We start from the raw sequence: 22839 nt of genomic DNA, 5'->3' as shown, positions 1-22839 counted from the left end.
TAGGTTGCATTAACTTTTGTAAACTGCTTGATCTTCAGGAATGTTTTCTATCCACAGTAATACTAAGTAAATCACTGAACTAATTGCTATCAAGTCAGAACCGACTCATAACTGACCCTTTTAATATATATATATACTCATTTACTTAGAAAGTTCATATACATTCATTTCCTTTCATAACTGACCCTTTAGTGAGTTTTCATAGGCCAAAAATCACTCAGGAAGAGATTAGGCATCTTTCTCCTTCAGAGAAGCTGGTAGACTCAATGTATTTGCTTTTGGGTTGGCAACACAACTCCTTACTCACTAGGCCACCAGAGCTTCCTACTGAGTAGCTCTTATGGTTAATTAACTTGCACAACAGATCTGAACTCTGTCCTGTCCCGTGCCATCTTCCTCATCTCTTTTACGTCTGAGCCCATTGTTAGCAGTGACTCTGTCATTCTGTCTCATTGAGAGTCTTCCTTTCTGTTGCAGACTCTCCAGCTTTCCAAGCCTGATATCTTTTTCCAAGAAGAGTCCCTCCTAACAACATGCCCAAAGTCTATGACATGAAGCTTCACCATCCTTGCCTCCAAGGAGTACTGTGGTTGTACTTTCTCAGTATATTTATGTGTTCTTTTGGCAGTGCATGGGATACTCAGAACTCCTTTCCAACACCACAAAAAAAAAACACCTCTTAAGTCATTTATTCTTCTGTCATCTTTGGTCATTGTCCAGCTTTCAAATATACAACAAGTAATTGGAAACACTGTGGCTTGAATCAGGTCCAAGCACTGCCTTTTCTAATGAGGAAGGAGATAATTAAACTGACAACCCTGTGGAAGTTTAGCATTCATCTTGCATCTCTTCCTGATTGGGAAGGACAGGCAGCTTCTTGTGAGTGTTGGGGCACAGAGTCTTTAAACTGACATTGTTGTACTGTCACACTTTGGAGAGAGGTCCTTGAGAGACTATTTCCCCAATGCAACACATTCTCTTTTCTTGACTACTCATACCAACAGTATTGAGAGTGGATCCGAGTAAGGTGAAATCATTAATAGTTTCAGTCTTTTCTCCATCTTTGTTGTCTGTTGGCCCAGTGGTGAGGATTTCTGTTTTCTTGATGTTGTCATGTAATCCATATTGAAAGCTGTCAACTTTGATTTTCTGCAGCAAGTGTTTCAAGTCCTCAAACAAGATTGTTATCCTCTTTTAATGCAGGTTGTTGATTAGTCTTCCTCCTATCCTGATGCCACATTCTTATTCATAAAGTCCAGCTTCTCAAATGATATGCTTAGTAAACAGATTGAGTAGGTATGGAGAAAGGATAGCCCTAACACACAGCTTTCTTGATTTTAAACCATTCAATATTCCCTTACTCTTTTCGGAACACAGACTCTTGGTCTGTACTTTTACTTTCACATGAGCACAGTAAGTGTTCTGGGATTCTCATTCTTTTTAATATTGGCCATAATTTTTTATAATCCAGAGAGTCAAATACCTTGTTGTTTTTGTTGTTAAGTGCTGTTGAGTTGTAGACGACTCATAGCAACCCTATGAATGGAAGACCTGAACACTTGTATATCTTTCATCGTTTCTCCATGTTCATAGAGTTTCCAGAGGCAAGCTATTTCCGAAGTGGATGCCACTCCTGCTTCCAAATAATTTGCATCATAAATAAAGCACATATAGGCATTTTTCTGGTATTCTCTACTTTCTGCCAAGATCCACTGGGCTCTTCTAAATACATCTAATCCAGGCCTTGGTCTTTTCAATTACTTGCTGGGCATTAGAGACTGGACAATGAATAAGGATGACAGAAAAAAAATTGATGCCTTTGAATTGCAGCGCAGGAGAACTGCCAAGAAAACAAGTCAGTCTGTCTTGGAGATGGTGACATCAAGCTTCTCTTTGAAGGCTAGGATTTTCAAGCTTCATTTCACATATTTTGGGCACATGGCCAGGAGAGACCCCTCCTTGGAGAAAGACATCATGCTCGGAAGGGTGGACAGACTCCGCACAGGAGAGGAAGACCCTAAATGAGACGGATTGATACGGAACTGGGGCAATGGGAGTTGATGTGTTGGAATTAGTGAGACTGATTCAGGACCAGGCAGGCTTCAGAGCTGCTGAACATAGGGTCACTGGGGGGTCACAGGCGACTCGATGCCACACAACAACAATAAATTCAGCTTGAATTTCTGGCAGTTCTATGTCAATGTCCTGTTCTAGCTGTTTGGGTTTTGGTTTTTTGTTTGGTTGGTTGGTTGATTTTGTTGTTTTGTTGTGTTGGGTTTTTTTTTTTAAGTAACTTTAAGCAGTATTTTGTTTGCATGTTATAGTAATGATAATTTCCACATTCTATTGGATCGCCTGTTTTGGGATTTGAAAATTGTACTTGAATTACAAGATCATGAATGTAAAGATTGCGTGAATCGCTAATTTCACAAACTTAAGCAACACCAACACCTCTCCTACACCCTCAGGTTCAGCCATGAATCAGCTGCTTTAGAGTCCCAGACCTGGGTCCAGTCCATACCTTACATACCTTCATGATATGTGCTAGCTTGCCTGTCACCACTTGCCCACCTAAATGGCTTCAGAGAAAAGAATGGAATTCTGTTAATACCATTCCTGATCTCTTAATTTGTATCACAAAACAAAAACTAGGGTAGATACTAGTCACTTCTAGTTCCAAGATTTTGGAAATCTTCCCAGAATGCCTTTTTGGCACAAGATTGTTTCTGAGAATAAAGCTTCAAATCTCATGCAATGGAGGAATGGTTTGTATCTCCAAAGTGTTTCATCTGTACACATGAAATTGTACAAGCCAGTACTACACTACGGTGGCAATGAGGAGGTTTTTTCATCAGCAACAGAATCAGCATTTATTTTAAGGTCTGGATGCAATTCAGTTGCATTTTCTCCAGATTTGTTTGTTCCTTTGGTAGTCTATGATTATGTTGAAAACTCTTCACCAGCAACATAACTCAAAGGGATCATTTATTTGGCCTTCCATATTATGTGTCAAACTTTCACATGCATGTAAACCACATGGGTCTGTGCACCTTAATCTTTACACTGATATCCTTGCTGCTTGATTATGGATCCAAGTAAAATGAAATCATTGACCACATCAATTTTTCCTCCTTATGATGTTGCCAAATGGTTCAGTGATGAGTTTTATTTTCTTAAGACTGAGGTGTAATCCATACTGAAGGCTATGGTCTTTAATCTTGTGCAGTAAGTGCTTCAAATTTCCAGATTCCACAGGCAGGACTTTGTCATCTACGTGATGTATATTGTTGATGAGTCTTCCTCCAATCCTAGTGCTGCATTCTTCTTTATATACCAGCTTCTGGAGATAACTTGCTCAGTATATTTACTAAACAGGGAGAAAGGTTACAACCTCAACACACACCTTTCCTGATTTTTAACCATGAGATAGCCCCTCGTTCTGTCTGAACGGCTGCTTTTTTTGGTCTATGTTCTGTTTTCACATGAACACAATTAAATGTTCTGTCGTTCCCATTCTTCCCAATGTTATCTATCATTTATTATAATTTATCCAGTCAAATAACTTTTGCATATCTTTCTTGTAGTCTCTCCTTTCAGCCAAGACCCATCTGACATCAGCACTTATATCGCTTATTCCATGGCCTCTTATGAATCCAACTTGAGTTTTTGAGAGTTCCCTGTCTATATGCTTTTTTAAGTAGCCTTCAGCAATATTTTACTTGTATATTAATCATGTCATTCACTAATTTCCATACTCTGTTGGGTCACCTTTTTTTGTAATGGGAACAATATAGATCATCCAGTTTGTCAGCCAGAATCCCAATTATTGGGCATGCTTAGGACGGTATCTGTTTGCTAAAACACCTCAGCTGGTATTCTGTCAGTTGCCATTGCCTTTAATGCAGCTTGAACTTCTTCCATCAATACCTTCGACAAAAAAATTATGAAATTTAAAAAAGGTACTAATTACAATGACTGTTACTTCCCTAGCAACTGTTATTAGGTGTCATCGAGTGGTCTCTTTATTCCTGAGCACCCGTGTACAACAGAATGAAGCCCTGATTTACCCGGTGCCCACTTTCCAATCTCTCCTGTGCTTACTGAAGCCCATCCTGGTGGTCACTGTGCCAGACCATCTCACTGATGATCTTCCCCTTTTTCACTCGCCCTCTCCTATACTAAACATGATGTGTTTTCTGTGCATTGGTCTCTCTTGATAACGCGCCCAAAAATACATGAGGCAAAGTTTTGCTGTCCTTGCTTTTAATGAGCCCTCTGGCTGCACATTTTCTAAGACAGGTTTGCTTATTCTTTGGCATTTGGTGGTACATTCAATATTCTTTGTCATTACAACAGTTCAAAAACGTCTTTTCTTTAATCTTTCTCCTTTAATTCCAACTTCCATATGCATAAGAAGCAATTGAAAATACCATGGTTTGGGGCATAAACACCTTAGTCTTTAAAGTGACATTCTTGCTCTGTAGCATTTTATAAAGGTCCCTGGCAACAGATTTGTCTAGTGCAATAATAATACGTTGTTTGATTTCGTGACTGCTGCTTCCATGGGTAGATTGTGGATCTCTGGCGTTTAGCCATCAATAACCCAGAAGGCAAGTAAGAACTTGGAAGTAGACACGAATGAGCACCCAAAATCAGCATTGGAAAGCAACCGATGCAACCTCACACTTAAGACTTCCTGTGCTCTCCTTCAGTGTTTCTTTTCCTCTTACCAAAGTCCCAGTTTTAACAAACTTGCTCTTCTGGTTCTTCTGCATTTATTCATAACAAGCAGAGTACACACACTGTAGTATCACTTGACAGCAGCGAGAGGTAGATAGCATCAACTCAAGCAGCAAAACATAGAAAGCTGTAGTAAGACAACAGAGTATTTAAACCACAGGAATCTAGGAGCTATAGGCTTACATAGTTCTTGGGGACAATAGTGGGCACAGTAATTCTCATATGGTGACCTTGGGTCATGAGGAAAGAACAGAAATTATTTTTTTCCAACTGTTTTTTTACAGAACTCGGATACAAATGCGAACAAATTCTTTCAATTTCCCTCACCCCCTGACCCATCAAATTGTACAACACAATGATTAATCCCCCTTCCCCCTGCACATCCACATCGCTCTGCTTCCAGCCTCTCCCACCCCTCCTGGATCCTTATACTCATTCTACGATAATGGTTTTATATAATATTTATCCTTGTGGAACTGAACTAGTTCACTCAGTATAATGCTCTCCAAAGACTCCTAAGTTAAGTAATAATTTACAAAGTTCTTGTTCCTGCGTGCTGCATAGTATTCCATTGTGTGAATGTACCATAATTTGCAACCACTCTGGAAGGCTGTTTGGTGAATATGGAGAGAGGAATGATACATTTTATACTAAGATTTACTTTATGAACAAGCTCTAGTGAGCTAGTGGTAAGAAGTTGTACTACTAACCCAAAGGCATGCAGTGTGAATCCACCAGCTGCTGTGCAGGAGAAAGATGGGCAGCCTCCTCCTATGCAACTTAACAAAATCCACTGAAGGGTCAGCTGGGAGTTATGAGCAGCACACAATGAGGAGTTTGAATAGCAATATTGAGATACAATTCATATTGAAATCCTCTCATTTGAAGTGTGCTGTTTGATACTTTTTTGTATAACCAGAGAAATGTGCAACTTTCACCACAATTAATTGTAGAACATATTTACCATCCATCCTCTCTTCACAGAAGCTCTTTAGCAGACATTCTTTTTTCTTCCAAACTATCAAACCTAGGCAGCCACTTTCTGTCTCTGCAACTCAAACTCGCTGCTTTCGAGTGGATTCCATCTCATAGCAACCCTCCATCTGGTTTTCAGGGCTGTAAATCTTAACAAGAAGAGAATGCCACCTTTTCTCGCTGAGCCACTGGTGGTCTTAAATCGCCAGAGACACAGCATTTTTATTTTCAGTACAACGTGCTACAGAAGACACCACTGGAGCTCCGTGATCTGTTTCTGTAGATTTGTTTGCCTCTTCTGGACATTTTGTGTATATCTCTCTTAAACAATCTCTTAGCATAATTTCAAGAGTAATCTATTTTATTACATTCTTCTAGGTCATGTAGCCCTGGTGTGTCCACCAGCTATACAGAGGTAACTTATGGCCCCTGTGAAGCAGAACTGTGTGACACTGACATGTCAAATGCGATAATGGTTACCCATGGTGGACAGTGTTTGGTGGTGCTCCCTGGTGAAAACAAGCTTGGAAGCAGGAGTGGCATCCACTTCCATAAATAGCTTGCCTCTGGAAACCCTATGAACCTGGAGAAAGGATGAAAGTCAAGCAAGTGTGGAGGACTTTTGTTCATATAGTCACTGAGTAGCCTACAACTCAACGGCACTTAGCAACAACAGCAATCTATTTTATAACATATATCAGAATTTCATTCTTTTATGGCTTCAAAGAGCTCACTATATGTTTATAGCACATTCTTTACACATTCATCTGTTGATGGTCACTTTCTGTGCTCCTCTTTTGTCACTGTTGTGGACAGTGTTGCTAGGAACATTTGTGTACAGATATCTGAGTCCACATTCTCAAGTCTTTGGGGCTATATGCCTAAAATTGCTGGCTTATATGGTTTAGTGTTTTGAGAAACTTCCAGGGTCTTTTCAGAAGTGAGTTCACCATTTTACATTACCACCAGCAAAGGTGCGAGAGCTACCTTGTGTCCACATTAAACCAGAGCTTGGGATTATCTATTTGGTGGTAACCTGGATTCTAGTGAGAATGAAATGACATTTCCTTGTGATCTGGGTGGCCCTAGTCCGCGGGGAGTTGTCCTCCTAACTCAAAAGGTTCCAATCCACCAATGCCTCTTACGGTTCCAATCCACCAATGATTCCACAACAGAAAGTTGCCCATGCAATCTGTGGCCTCAAAGACTCCATGAAGGGTCAGCTAGGAGCCCTAGAGGCACATTGTTAAGGACAAAACTTATTCTGGGCAACATTGTCATTAAGGACACCAAGGATTTGGTGATTAGAACCTGGGCTTTGACCTGATTGATTCTGGTTTGACGCCCTGCTGAGACTTTGCCTTTCAGAATCTATATTTTAACAAGACCCCATGTGATTCTTACATATGCAGAAAATCATCTGGAGATCTGTAAGGAACAAAATAAGTGCTTAATAAAATGGAACTACTTAGAGGCAAGGATTGTAAAAGTTCATCTCACGTACTTTGGTCTTGCTGTCAAGAGGGGCCAGTCCTTTGAAAAATCCCATTATGCTGGAAAAGGAGGATCAAATTCACTGAGGTAGCCTGACCCAGTGACTGGACCAATGGTCTTGAGTGCATCAGAGGTCATGAGGATGGTGCAGGGGGTAGGGCAAACTTCAGGTATGTTCGTTGGTTGTAGTAGTTTGGCACCTAACAACAGTTAATTGGTGAACAAAGAATTGGTGCATTGATATAAGCACACAGTTGGTCTGCAGCTGTTGGAGGCCCTTTGGAATCTTGTACTCAGAATGCCATGTGAGCAGCTGGAGAGTCTTTCCTCAGTTCCCACCCAGCTTGATTTTAAAAATTTGCTAGACTTTCACAGACAGGACTAAAGTTAAAAAAAAGTGCACAGCCTGTTTTCTGGTAGAGCTATTGTTCTTGCTGGTGGAGCCGCCTGGTTCCTTGCAGCTTCTTTAATTAACCACTTTGTGATGTTAAATTGTCAGTAGCATCCCTGGAGTAAGTAAGTGAGCCCTAGTGGCTTGTCAAGACTGAAAGCTAAACCTCTTGATGGCTTAAACTGGGATTTGTTTAAGCAGGTAATGAGATTACCATGTTGAGCCTCAGCACTGGGCATTAGGTTGGGCCAGAAGCATTCTGGGTGGATGCCGTGATCGGGATTATTGACGTGACCACGTTGAAGACAATGCATTCAGATGAATTGTAGTCAAGCCCATTTTTATAGTCAAAACTTTTTGGCACTGCCTTTCTCATAAAGAAGGAGATAAAATTAAAGTTGAAGGCCATGTGCAAAGTCAGTACTCCTCTTCCCTCTCTTCCAGAGAGGGTAAAACAGGCAGCTTCTTGTAAGGATAGAGGGGTCATAGCTTTCTGTAATTGAATTTTGCCCGTCTTCTCCCCAATAGCTCAAGAACATTACTGCAGAGCAGGAAACAAATCGCAGTCTCTTCCCATTTCCCCTCCTTTATACTCTGAAGTACAGAGTCTGACTCAGGAGGTAATGAAGGGTAGGTGAGCTTGGTGACTCGAGTCACACTCCTTCCACTTCGATTTCTCTTGTGAGCGTGGAGTGGAGAGGCTCCAGTGACTGTCGGAAAGGAACGTCACTTTATGAGCTCTTCCCGGTCTTTAAGGAGACACTGACAAGAGCACACTTCTTACCTCACCGATCTGACATTGCTGGGTGCCCTCCTCTCCAGCTCCATCTTGCCCCTACTTCCACCTGGCCCAGGTCCAAGCTAAAAATATACATACTGATGTCATCGGAATGGCACCTCACTGTGAGATTTGCATTGCCCCTGAAGAGTTTGTTTCTCTTCCTTCCCCCTAAAATCAGCCAAAGAAAAGCTATATACTTTAATGTTGGTGTATCATTTTGTTGTTATGATTCACTGTGCCAGGGTCAGCCACATGGGTTGCAGTCCAAAGAAAGTCAGCTTGCATGGCCTAAATACACGAGTGCTGTTGCCAGCTGCTTTATGGAGGAATGCTTGCTTACCTTAACAATGGCAATCATGAAAGCAGAGCCCATTTATGACATTTAATTATGTGTAGGACATCTTAACCCATAACCATGGAGTTAGTCATGGATGGTTAACACATGGAACTTCAAAAGCCAAGTTTAAAATTTGAACATCATCAGTGGTATTCATCTTATAACTTGCCTGTAAATGATTTCATTAGCATGCTATTAGATGTGTGCAGGCTCCTTCTGGGCATGGGAACAGTCTGCCTAGCCATTACAGGGCAATGCCTTCAGCTGCCAGCCTCCTACCCCAGCCCTTACAGTAACAGACAAAGGCAGCCCATTCAGACTTCAATTTCTCAGCTGGTTTTTAGGACTTTTAATTTGTGGTCCAGCTACTTACTTAAAGTGTTTCTCTTCATACCACCATAGTAGTTCTGAATTGACCAATGAGAATTTCAGGCATTCCATTCTAGTCCTATAGAACCAGAATCTCTAGGTAAGCTCTCAGCCTGGAAGTCTGTGGGATTTTTTTGTTTGTTTGTTTTTTTAGTGACATAATTTATCTTTCTTGCTTAAACTGTAGAGCCTTCTTGCTTTGCATAAAGAAGAACTGAGGCATGAACAAGATAGTTAGGAAACCAACCTAGGAAACTTTTGGGAAGGAGACGGTGTCTTCATTTGATGGATTTATAACCGTGAGACTATGGACAATCTCTTAATTAAACAAGGTGGAACAACAAAACAATGAGGCCAGAGGAAGGAGGAATCCCTAAGAGTGATGTTGTCCGAGCTCAAGCAGAGGCACAGTGCACCTATTCACAGTTTCTAACCTGGAAGTCATTGCTGGAGGAAGAGCCTTCAGACCCCCACCATCAGCCTCCTTATGTGGGCCACAGCGTCCTTTAAGACAGCTCCTAGCTTTGGAAAGGAATACTGTTAGCCAGTGACCAACATCCACCATGACACCACCTTCTGGCCCTCCAGCAGGGTGACGGCATGCTCTCTCCCAAAGACAGCTTGCACCACAGAGCTGGGGTGGCGAATGAAGACTGGGTGGTGTAGAGCGGCACCCAAGGCCTGGACAAACTCTGCTTTTGGGGGGAGGCACGAGCCACTCCATTCAGGACTCCTGTATGTATCCAGCTTCAAGGGCATGTTCCAGGATTCCCACCTGGTCGCTTATATGAATCCAGGGGAAGAATTGGTGGCCGGAGACTATGGGGCCTGCTAGACCAAGATGGAAGGGTAGCAGCATCTGGCCAATGCACTACCTCCACGACGCAGCACAACTCCAGAGCACACCACCACCTGGCGGGTAGAATCTCCAGGAAGCTTGCCTGCAGCTTCCCTTTTGGCTATGAGGTTGGAGAAGTTAGAATCTCCTCTGGGTCTGTCTTCATCATATTCTGCAGTCAGGATGGTCAGGTAAAAAACTTCACCTGTGACTAAGATCCAGGTCTTTGGGGACTGTGGGCCTTGGAGATGGTGCGTGCTAGCATTTGAGTAAGTCTTCAGGTGGCTGCATTTCACCTTCAGAGAAGATTGAGGATTTTCTGCCCAGCCAGGTTGACAGCAGCATCACAATGGTACGACCCTGAGCTAGCAAGCTTCTCCCACAGGATGTGATCCTGTCTGGCCCAGGTTTTCAGGAGACCAAAATCACTTTGTGGCCCTGGGCTTTCAGCACCTGGACAATGTCTGTTTCAATGAATCCCGTACCGCCACCTCTTTGCCCATGTGACTCAGGAAGCATTCCTCTGGTAGGAAGGCAGGGAAGAAAAGGATCTGAAGTCTGCATTTTTAACACCCATGGTAGTTAATTGGTTAGATAAAAATGTAGTTGCATATGTGCCCCAAATCCAAGCCAATTATGTTTGTTTCTAGTTTATAGTGACTCTTTCAGATGAATTTATCTTTTTATAGAAGTAGATGGCCTCATCTTTCTCCTTCAGAGTAGCTGGTGGATTTGAACTCCCAACCTTAAGGTTAACAGCCAGGTGTTTTAAACCCTGTGCCACTGGGGCTCTTTGCAGATGTGCAATGTTTTAAACAATACATATAATTAAACCTTCATCCTTAAAATTTAGTCACACTAAATATTAAAATTAAAGTTGCTTTAAGAAGATGTTCAGGTGGCCTATTCTATAATAACTGTACTGCCAGACAAAAGGCAAGTGTTTCAAATCCACCAGTTGCTCCTGAGTGAATGGGGCCCAACTAAAAAAGCAAGGGGCATGTGGGGATGGCCTTATCTAATATTTACCAGCTTGACAAAGAGGAATTGTTCCTTTAAATTATATCAACAATACAAAACCAATTCCCATGAGGTCAGATATGTCCTACGCCTCTTTTACTCTTCCCAGCACCAATCTTGCTGCTTTACAGGGTGCAGAATCCAATGTGATAGCTCACAGACCACACAGAACCATATTGGGGAAGTAAAAAATTCAGGTTAGTTAGCAGAATACAGTCAAAACAGCTTCCAAAATGTGCTGGAAGGTGCTTCAGCCTTGAACTTTGCAACTTTAGGCCAGAGTTTCAAAGCTCTCATTCCTGCCAAGTACCCCTTTTCCTCTGCTGTGCCCTTCCCTCAAATTTTCCAATGGATTTGGGCAAAAGACTCTTAGCTCTGGTTCAGTGATGTAGCGGTCTCTTTCTGGTCTCTGGCTCTCTGCTGTGATTGCTGTGACTGCTGCTCCTGTAGGCCCTAGTCTGGCTGGCGCAAGAACCTCTGGCCCCAAAAAGACTTTCTGCGTTCTCTTGCTGCTTTGCTGGTGGTGAAGTTTCTCTCATCTACTGAGTGAAGAAAAAGACAGACAGTCTCCTTCCCTGTGATTTACAGCCTCTGGAAATGCTACTGGAGGGTCAGCTCTAAGTTAATTCTGACTTGATAGCAATAAATATTTTTTTGCGTTAAGGAAATAAAGTTGTAACCATAGATATTCACACACTTTGGTGTGGAGAACCTCAGTTCTAAGCTGGCTTTTGAGTATGGAGCTAAATAAAAAGTCTTCACATGAAATGTGGCAGCAGAACCAAACTATTATTTTTTGAGTCCTGGATAGTCTTGCTTTCATAGTCCACTTCCACCATAAAAGCATTAAAAATTACACTTTATGACTGTATTTAGTACAAAGATGACTGTAGTAATGTGTATTAAGACATTTGCTTTGGCCTAAACGGTCATACTTATTTCCTCCTAATGTTAAAAGAAATTATCTTCATGGATGCCTAAGCATATTAGGAGTGCTAGACACTGTGCAAAGCCATAATGGTAAGATCCTGATTTTCATTGTCTAGAATCAATACCTTTGAGTTGGGGGCTAGAGAAGAGTCTTGAACATACCATGGACTGCCAGGAAAACAAGTAATTCTGTCTTGGAGAGGGTAAAAACAAGTTTCTCCTTTTGAAGCTCTGTCTCACATACTTTGGGCATGTGGCCAGGAGGGGACTGGTCCTTGGAGAAGGACATCTTGCTCAGAAGGGTGGAGGGACAGCGCAGGAGAGGAAGAACCTGGATGAGATGGATTGATACAGTAACTGGGTCAGTGGGGGATAGATGTGTCAGAATCAGTGAGACTTGCTCAGGACAGGGTATGCTTCAGAGCTTATTCACAGGGTGCTAAGAGTCTTGATGGCACAAAGTAATAACAATGGCAATATGTCTGATGTGATAATGCTTCTTTCTGTGTTAGATATTCCAGAACCTGACTGTTCTCTTTTTTGTCACACATTCAGAATATGATCAGCCCTTTTGTTCTCACTCTCTTCCATGTGAGAGAGGAAACTCATTAGAACTAGGGTTGTGACAATAGGGAACGTGGCCTTCTTCACGGTGATCCATTCCTACAAACATACCCGTGCCTCTTTATGTACTTTCAAATGCTAAGGGTAACATAAGGTTTTTACCCTGACAGTAAGTAGTGTATCTGGACGAGTGAATTAACGTCAGGTTTCTTCCCACCCAATTTCTATGTTGTAATGTTAAGATGTATTGTAAAAATTAATATGTTATGATGATGATATGTTGTATTTAAAGGAGGCATGCAAGGCTACTAGTTGTAATTGGAAATACTAAAATGGGAAGATTTGCTCTGGATAAATGTGAAAGCAGTAGAACTAGAGGGCATGGGCTTAACCTGAGGGAAGATAAGCTCATCCAGTACTCTGAGGAGATTTGCATTTGAATGGATTCATAGATTCACCTGGGACTTTTGATTCAAGACATTTACATTTGGAGGCATCCAGCAATGAAGAAACTGGCTGAATTTGGGTCCATGTCATCAGCACTGTTGACCTAGTATGCACAGACGTATGGATATGCCCAAAAGGGTTGCTGGCTTGAGGACGAGGAGTCATGAGGACTCGCATCTTGTTGACTTGGCCCGTTGCGGGGCTAAAACTGAATGAAGAAACCAGTCGGTCTGGAACATAGGAGAAGTATGGACTCCTGAGTTGGCAGCTGATGCCCACCTGGACCTCGCGACTGATGATTGGAGTTGAGTTAACCAGAACCCAAGCAGAGGAAGAGAAGATGTTTCATGCTTTGAGCTAGTGTTGATTGCTGCAGCCTTATGACATGTTCCTGACTGAACTTTACTAATGGATGCAGATGCTAAATATTCTAACTGGAGCAGAAAATTCTTCACAGAAAAAGGACCATGCTTGTTTCTTCAGAATTTCAGAATACTAGTTTGATAGGAATAGGAAAAATAAAAAATTGGATATCTCAAATGGAGGAGATTAAGGCACTAGACATTAAGTTGCTGTCTTGAATGCTTTCATGAATACAGTTCTTAGGATTATAAGGGAAAATTTGATTCTTCAAGTATGAAGGTGATGGCTAGAAAAGCCAGGGGGGAATCTCTGGATGTTTAAGGCTTCTCATTCAAACTGGATGTCTTTCCTAGCCAATGATTGTCTATTTTGTGCTGAAGTATTTATTATATTAAAGAGAGGATTAGGATGAGATATAAGCTACACTGTATATATATACATATATATATACACTTATATAAGCTCATGGGACCTCAGTGCTAGTTCTCTTTTGAGGACGCCTGCTTTTTACCTGATAGTTTACAACACTCCATTCTCTGCAAAACCAGCATGCGTGCCTACAGTCATGTCAATCACTCCCCTGACAGATATCTCTGACCTTCCAGCAAACCACCAAGGGATCTAGAAGAGCTAGGAAACTGAACAAAGGAGGGGCTGCTGATATCAGAAGTCATGGAATTATACAGCAGATCAAGCACTTGTGGGACAACATTGACTCAACACTTCTTATAACTGATCTGCTACTAATCTTAGCAGAACGAACTATGAATACATCCATTGTCTTACATTGCTTCTGACTCATAGAGACCTGGAAGAGCAGAGTAGAACTGCCTTGTAGGATTTCCAAGGCTGTAAATCTTTAAGGAACCAGACTTTCTCTTATGGAGTATCTAGAGATTTGAACTATTCACTTGTTGGTTATCATCCAGATGTGTTAACCATTGCACGACCAGGGCTCCTTTTGCACTGCAACTCAAAAAAGCAGGCTCACGGCTGTTTAATCTTTAGTTGATTCAGACTCGTAGCAACTCTATAAGGCAGAGCAGAACTAGGAAATTTCCACTTACATAAATCTTTATATCAGAGCAGAGGGCTTCATCTTTCTCCCTCTGAGGTGATGTGTTTGAACTGCTGACCTTTTGGCTAGCAGCTCAGCACTTTACCCACTACACCAGAAAGGCTCCTGTTAACAGTGTTGTTGTGTACCTTAGAATTGACTCATCGCTGACCCTCAGGCGGGTTTTCTGAGGCAAATAATGGCACGGGAGGACATTGTCCATCCTTCTCCCACAGAGCAGCTGATGGCCTCCAACCTCGTGCCTTCGGGATTGCAGCGCAGCTTGTTGCCTCTAGGCCACCAGCATTCCCCTTTTTACAATAATCCAAACCACACCGTCATTGAGTTAACACTGACTCTTAGCAGCTCACATTTAGATTTCCAAGGATATAACCCTTATGGGAAGAGACTTACCATCTTTCCCGAGGAACAGTGGTAGATTCAAACTGCCAACCTTTTGATTAGTAACCTGACACATCACATACTACACCATCCGATTACCATCTTCACAGTAAAACTGAAATTGATTCCAACTCCTGGCGACCCTCCATTGGTTTGCCCAGGCTGTAAGTCTTTGAGAGAAGAGACTGCTTGTCTTTCTAAAGTAGGATTAAATAAAAACTATATTGAAGCTCTACATCAAGAAAACAAAGATTTTCACCACTGAGGCAATTGGCAGCGTCGGTATGGATGGTGAAGAGATTGAGATAGTTAACAGTTTTAGTTTACTTGGTTCCACAGTCAACACTCTTGGTAACAGCAGCCAGGAAATCAGGAGATGAATTGCACTGGGAAAGTCAGCTGTGAGGGACCTCTCAAGAGTACTGAAGAGCAATGACGTCAGGCTGGAGACTAAGTTACGCCTGATCCAGGCTTTAGTCTTTGCAGTTACGTGCTATGCATCGGAGAGTTGGACAGTGAATAGGGATGATAGAGAATTGATGCATTTGAGCTATAGTGCTGGAGAAGTGTTGAATATACCATGGACTGCTAGGAGAACAAACAGGTTTGTCTTGGAGAGGGTGAAGCCAGAATGCTCCTTGGAGTCAAGAATTCTGAAGCTTTGTCTGACATACTTTGGGCATATTGCAAGGAGGGCCTGGTCCTTGGAAAGGGACATCATGTTTGGGAGAGTGGAGGGGCGACGAAGGAGAGGAAGACCCTCGATGAGATGGATCGATTCTGTGAGTGGAGTGATAAGAATGAGTGTGTTTAAGATGGCAAGGTTGGCACAGGATAGAGTGGCACTTAGGGCTCTTATACATAGGGTCGCTATGAGTCGCAGGCGACTTGATGACACATAACAACAACAACAATATACACCTATTCTGATTTATCTGCAAATTTGATTTATAGATATGTAGGAATAAATCTCAGTGGTAACCCGAGACTCTCTGTATAGTTCCAAATAGATAGCCCTGTGGAAAGACTGCACCAGTTTATAATCCCACCCATAGTGTGAGAGCCTATGTGATTGTGTCCTATATATTACCATATGACTAAAACGCAAACTAAATAAATCTGGTATTAATTTGAAGCAAAGCATGGCTCAGATTTCTTTGACTATTTAATGGTTAGCAGACTGCTCTGTGTGTAATAATTACAAGTTACTTTGCAATGTAACAGAAACCCCTTTATTAAATTTTTACATGTATCACTTTCTTAGAAGCTGTGATCTGTAAATAGTTCCAGGGTTTCACCAGTTAGGTTTTATGCTGCTAAAATTACGATTTTAGAAGTTTGTTGAGAGAGAGAGTGTGTTTAGATGTGCACACATGTGTATTTGTTGTTGTTGCTGCTGCTACTATGTGTTATCAAGTTGCTTTCAATTCATAGTGACCCTATTTATGACAGCCCTGAAACCTGCTCTGTCCTGTGCCAACTTTACTGTCTCTGACACACCTACTCTCATTACCCCAGTCACTGTATCAATCCATCTCATCTCTCTTTCTCTGTCCCTCCACCCTTCCAAGCATGATGTCCCTCTCCAAGGACTGTTTTCTCCTTGCAACATGCCCAAAGTATGTCAGATGAAGCCTCAGAATCCCTGCCTCCAAGAAGCAACCTGGCTTTACCTCTCTAAGATGAACCTGTTTGTTCTCCTGGCAGTCCATGGTATATTCACTCTCTCCAGCACCAAAGCTCAAAGACATCAATTCTCTTTCTATCATCCCTAATCATTGTCCAGTTCTCTGACTCATAACAAGTAGTTTTGAAGACAGTGGCTTGAACCAGGCTCTTCTTAAGTCTCCAGACTGGTATCGATGCTCTTCAGAACTCTGGAGAGATCCCTGACACCAACTTTCCCAATGCAATTAGTCTCTTGATTTCCTGGCTGCTGGTACAGAGTGTTGATTGTGGAGCCAAGAAAACTAAAGCTGTTAAATCTCAATCTCTTCACCATCTATCATGATGCTGCCAATCAGCCCAGTGGTGAAAATCTTTGTTTTCTTAATGTTGAACTTCAATCCATATTGAAGGTTACAGTCTTTGATCTTCTGCAGCAAGTGCTTCAGGTCCTCCTCAGTTTTAGCAAGCCAGGTTGTGTCATATGCATAATGCAGGTTGTTGATGACTCTTCCTCCATTACTGATGCTACATTCCTCCTCATACAGCCCAGCCTCCTGGATGATCAGTTTTGCATATGGATTGAAAAGGTATGGAGACGGAATACATCTCTGCCATACACCCTTCCCCATTTTCAATCATGGAATGTCTCCTTACTCTCTTCTGACAACTGCCTCCTAGTCCAAGTACAGTTTTTCACATAAGCACAATCAAATGTTCTGGGATTCCCATTCTCAAAGTCAGCCACAGTTGTGATCCACACAGTCAAATGCCTTTGCAGTCAATGAAACACAGACATTCCTCTGGCACTCTGTCTCTTCTTTCAGCCAAGATCCTTCTAACAATAGCTTAATAGCCCTAGTACTACAGCCTCTTCTAAACCCAGTTTAGGCAGTTCTTTGTTGATGTACTGTTCCAGTTGTTTTTGGATAATTTTCAGCAGAATCTTGTTTGCATGTGCTAATAATGATTTGTTGTTGTTACTGATTGCCTTTGAGGCAAGCACAACTCATAGAAACCCTATGAACAAAAGGCCTGAAGCCTCTACAACTACTGACATTTGTCAAAGTTTTTAGGGTTTCTGGAGGCTCCTGCTTCCAAACCTGTCATTGTTATGTGCCATTGAATTACCTGTGATATATGGAGACCCTATGTACAGCAGCTCTAAACCCTTCCCTTTCCTCAGCCAGCCTCACTAATTCTGACACATCAGCCCCCATCGCCCCACTTACTGTATCGCTCCATCTCATCCGGGGTCTCCCTCTCCTGTGCTGGCCGTCCACACTTCCTAGCATGATGTCCTTCCTAGCATGATGACCAATCTTTCCTGGCCACGTGCTCAAATTAAGTGAGATGGAGCTTCAAAATCCTAGCCTCCAAGGAGAAATTTGTTTTCACCCTCTCCAAGACTGACCTATTTGTTTTCTTGGCAGTCCATGGTATGTTCAAGACTCTTCTCCAGCACTACAACTCAAAGGTATCTATTCTTTTTCTGTCATCCTTAGTCATTGTCCTGCTGTCTGCAGCATAAAAAGTAATTGAGAAGACCATAGCCTGGATTAGGTGCACCTTTATATCTAGACTGACATCGTTGCTCTTCAGCACTCTGGAGAGGTCAGACAGCAGATTTTCCCAATGAAACTTGTCTTTTGATTTCCTGGCTGCTGGTGTTAAGAAGAGTGTTGATTGTGGATCTGAGCAAGCTGTAATTGCTAACAACCTCAATTTCTTCTCCATCTAATTTAGTGCTGCCAATTGGCCCAGTGGTGAGAATCTTAATGATATAGGAACATGAAATATGAGAACTCCACAGAACCTCATTTATCAATACTGCCTCTGTCTTATTAATTAGAGGCCTCTGGTGCCATAGTCTGTAGGACGTTGCAGTGCTGGCCTCAAGGTGGTGCCTCTGTGGTTCAAATCTTATCAGTAGCTCCAAGAGAGAAAGGTGAGCAGTCTCCCTAGGCAAGCTACTGAAAAACTCCAGGAGGATCAGCTATGATTCAGATCTGACTCATTGGCAATGAGTTTGAGGTCTTACAAATTAGTAAATGCTTTAAGTAAGAAATTTACCCATAATGTATCAGTTGGGGTTTTGGTGTTTTGTTTTGTTTTGTTTTGTTTTGTTGGGTTTTTTTTGGGGGGGGTTGTTGTTGCAAGGAATAAAAAACTAAACATAGGCTAGCCTTGGAAAAGGGGGAATTTGTTGACTTGTGAAAGTGAAAGGACCGAATTAGACTTCAAGCAAGGCTTAAAATGAAGGCTGGAAACATTGTTTCCTAAGACCTGACCTCTCTCCATCTCCTGTCTTCCTTATTATCTGTGTTCTCCCATGCTACATTTTGGCAAGATGGCTGCCAGCAACCCCACCCTTCCATCATCCCAGGCCCAGATTCCGTGGGTAACAGTGTGCCTTCCTTGCCACAGCCCCATCCATCTCTGAATCGGTCACTACAGCCAGAGAGTGTGCAGCCCTTCAATTGGCCAGGTCTAGATGTGTTACCTTCTCCACTCAAAGCATATGAAGTGAGAGTAGAAGGAATTGTTTCCAGGGGAAAATTATTTTTCTATCCAAAGCCTCAAAAAGCTCACACTCAATAGTCTTTGACTCAGAATCAACTCATAGCAGATAGTACAGTGTGTTTTTGGTTTTATTGTGTTTGCTTTTGGTGTACTGTTGAATTGGATCCAACTGGCACTGGAGGAAGTTGTCCCTCCTTCTCCAGCAGAGCATCTGGTGGATTCAAACCACACGCCTTTGGGATTGCACACAGCTTCTTGCCGCTAGGCCACCACAGCTCCCTTCCATTGTGTTTTTGGAGGCTGTAAATTGCGGAGGAAGAGATTGGTCATTTTTCTTCCACAAAGTTGCTGATGGATCTGAACTTTCAGAGACGCTCCAGAGGAAGGGAAAACAATTCTGGGCAAAGAACTAAGGATTATCACTACATTCGTGACTTGATCAAAATTAGAAAACCTGGGATCTCTTGCCCAGGCTTATGTTGTTATTACCACGGCACTGCTCCTACGTACAAAAGAGATCTTTATGTGTGTAATAGTAGGTGTTGGCCTGTAAATGTGGTATGTAGTTTCCTAGTTTAGTGACAGTAGTAGAGCTAAAATAATGACATCATGTAACTCTTCTGTCTCTGGACCCACATCTACCTGCGTTCTCTGTGTTCTTGGCTGCAGACAGAAGAGACCACAGTAAGCTACATTTAAGGGCCTCACTCATCCTTCCCTCCTCCCATACACTTATACACTTGTGTATATACAAAGGGTTTATGAACCTTTTACCCAATGAGAGAAAAAAATGCAGCAAATCACTACTTGGTGAAACCTTGAGAGTTACTACCATGACACCATCTAGTAAGTAGCTTGGTCAGATTCATGCGCAAAGGAGCCAAGGACACTCAGATGCACAACTGACATTCAGGAGGGAGAAAAAATCCTCCTTAGAGAAACCCTCCCCTCACCAGGTACATATTTTGAAACTCTTTTGACTGGTTGCTGGCAAACTCGGGTCCTACATTTCATTTCATTTTCTGTGAGTTTCTCACATCATATTCTCTCTTGCCTCTTTGAAATAGTTTCTTAAGCTGATAGTGAACTTCTTCTGAATGGTTTTTTCATTTTTGCCTTTGTTCTTCATGCTATTTGGAGTTGAATGTACCTTTGAATTATGTTGCAGGAAGTACAAGTGCTCCTCTGAGACTGTTCAAGTATTAAAATGGTCTTTAAGAAACAGACTACATTTTAAAGTCCTTGAACAGTGATAAATTTTTAACTATTTTCACCATAGTCTGTTTTGAATACAGATTTATTTCAAGGGTATTGCCAGATTGACAGTCTTCATTTGTTTTCAGAGAAATTTTTAGGTGGAAACAAATAGAACCTCTCCTTCCTCCCCCCAGCACTCAACTGCCACATTTGCAGAGTGTAACTAAAAGTTTAACAGTTCAAACCCATGCAGGGACACCAAAAGGCACATCTGTGAAAGCCACATGGCATTCAGTACTGCATCGCATCACCTCCGCAGCTACTGTTGTACCACGTGTTTGTCTGCTGTAGTGGCAATCCCTGTTTCTGACTATGCTGAAGAAAGAAATGACGGCGGGAGGAAATTGTTAGCATAGTGATGGAAACTTCTTACATACATCCAAACACTTTGTGGCATTGGGCTTCTGGCCTTGAAGGCGAAGGACTATGGGCCTAAGGAACAGTGATTGGCATAACAGTACTTAGAAAGATAATGTACATCCTACTTTGGTGAGGAATCTGAGGTCTTAAAAGCTCACAGCCAACTGAGGTACAGGCTATTGGTCTCTTCCTACTTAAAACCAAGAAGAATGAGGGAAAACTAGAGATTTGAGGAAATATTTTGTCTACAGGACTAAGGGACCATGCCAGCCATAGGTCTCTGGCCTAAGCCTGAAAGACCTAGAGGAGGCCAAGCTTCCACTTCTGTTAAGTCTGGCTAGGAAAACAGCAGAAGGTCCCTCTTAGAATGGGAGAAAATATAGAACAAAACTCAAATTCATCAAAGAGGTCACACTTATTAGACTAATAAGAGAGTACAGGAACCCATGAGACTATTGCCCTAAGACATGCTTTTTACTGAGACCTACAGCCATTCCCGAAGATCACCTTTTACCCAAATAATAAAATAAACTAACACCCACAATGACTATCCTCCTCAGAACAATCAAACAAGACCAAACAGGCAACATTTGCCTAAAAGTAAAGAGCAGATACATCATTATTGGAAGAGTTTTTGAAGAGGAAACCGCAGTGCACACTGTTTCTGATTTTCAACCATGCCGCATTTCCCCTGCTCCATTCGGACAACATCTTCTTGATCTGGTAGGTATTGATTTCTCATGAGCACAAGGAAGTATTCTAGGGTTACGATTCTTCTCCATGTTAGCTGTAATTTGTTATGATCCACCTAGTCAGATGCCTTTGCATAATCAATAAAACACAAGTGGACATTCTTCCTGCTATTCTCGACTTTCAGTCATGATCCGTCTGACATCAGCAATGATATCCCTGGTGCTACGGCCTTTTCTAAACCCAGCTTGAACTTCTGACAGTTTTCTATCAGCATAGTTTTCTAAGCCAATTTTGGATGATCTTCAATATTTTGCTTGCATGTAATATTAATGATACTGTTCAATAATTTCCACATTTTGTTAGATCACCTTTCTAGGGAACGGGGACAAATATTAATTTCTTCCAGTCAATCAGCCAGTCAGCTGTCTTCCAGATTTTTTGGCATAAACTAGTGAGCACATTCAGGGCTGCATCTATTCGTTGAAACATGACTGTAACCTTCAGTACGGATTACATCTTAACATCAAGAAAATAAAAAGGACCACAGGACCAATAGTGAACATTATGATAGATGGAGAAATTACTAAAGCTGTCAATAATTTCATCTTATTTGGATCAACAATCAACACCCTTGGTACCAGCAGTCTGGAAATCAGAAGGTGTATTGCCTTGGCTAAGTCTGCTGTCAGGAACCCACCAAAATGCCAAAGAGCAATGATACCAATTTGAAGACTCACGTGTGCCTGATTCAAGCCGTGGTCTTCTCAGTTACCTGCTGTGCATCAGAGAGCTGGACAGTGAATAAGGTTGACAGAAGGAGAATTGTTGCCCTTGAGTTGTGTTGGAGAAGAGTACTGAATATCCTGTGGGCTGCCAAAAGAGCAAACAGCTGTGTCTTGGGAAGAACGCAACCAGAGTGCTCCTTAGTGGCAAAGATGACAAAGTTTTGTCTTTCATACTTTGGACAGGTAGCTAGGCAAGGCTGTTCCTTGAGAAGGGACATCAAACTTGGGAAGATGGAGGGTCAGCAAAGGTGAGGAAGACCCCCAATGAAATGGATTGACACAGTGACTTCAGCAATGAGCTCTAGCATGTGAGAGATGATAAGGATGGCACAGGATAGGTCAGGGTTCAGGTCACTTGTTCTTAGGGTTACTATGAGTCATACCCAGCTGGACAGCAGCTAACAGCAGAGAGGAAAAGGCAGGGAGGGACAAGGAAACTAGGGCGATGGAAAGAGGAAAGGCAGGGTGGCAATGGGGAGAGGGCCGACATGTTGGGGGAGCAACCAACATCATGTAGCAGTTTTCATATACACTACTGAATGGGAAATTACTTTTGCTGCGTTAACTTCCATCTATAACACAATAAAATGTAGAGGAACAATTGCCAAAAAATTTATGGAGGGAGGGTATATTAGTCAGTTCAGGCAAAGTTATCTGCAATAATGGATAACCCTCAACTCTCAGTGGCTCAGAACAGCACAAGTATATTTCTTATCTACACGATAAGCCATTGACTGCTGAGCAAGGTCTCCATTCTGACTCATCTTTACTCTGGGGCCCAGTAGATAGAAATCACAATTGGATTTCCCACCCCCCTTTCTTGTATTTTTTACTGGTTTCCATACAGT

At 42.1% G+C, this 22839-nt stretch overlaps 1 protein-coding gene and 1 pseudogene across 1 annotated transcript in view; one reads left to right on the top strand and one right to left on the bottom strand.

Annotated features, from left to right (window-relative positions):
- PANK1 (pantothenate kinase 1) overlaps positions 1–22839 on the top strand; it is a 75881-nt gene that overhangs the window by 14589 nt on the left and 38453 nt on the right.
- Positions 9550–16218, bottom strand: LOC102871810 (annotated as a pseudogene).

The sequence above is a fragment of the Elephantulus edwardii genome, unplaced genomic scaffold (assembly GCF_000299155.1).
Source record: "Elephantulus edwardii isolate Elephantulus edwardi_28Jun2011 unplaced genomic scaffold, EleEdw1.0 scaffold00007, whole genome shotgun sequence".
Classification (NCBI taxonomy): Eukaryota; Metazoa; Chordata; class Mammalia; order Macroscelidea; family Macroscelididae; genus Elephantulus; species Elephantulus edwardii.
Note: the sequence above shows the minus strand (reverse complement) of the source record. Positions and strands in the feature narration are given on the sequence as shown.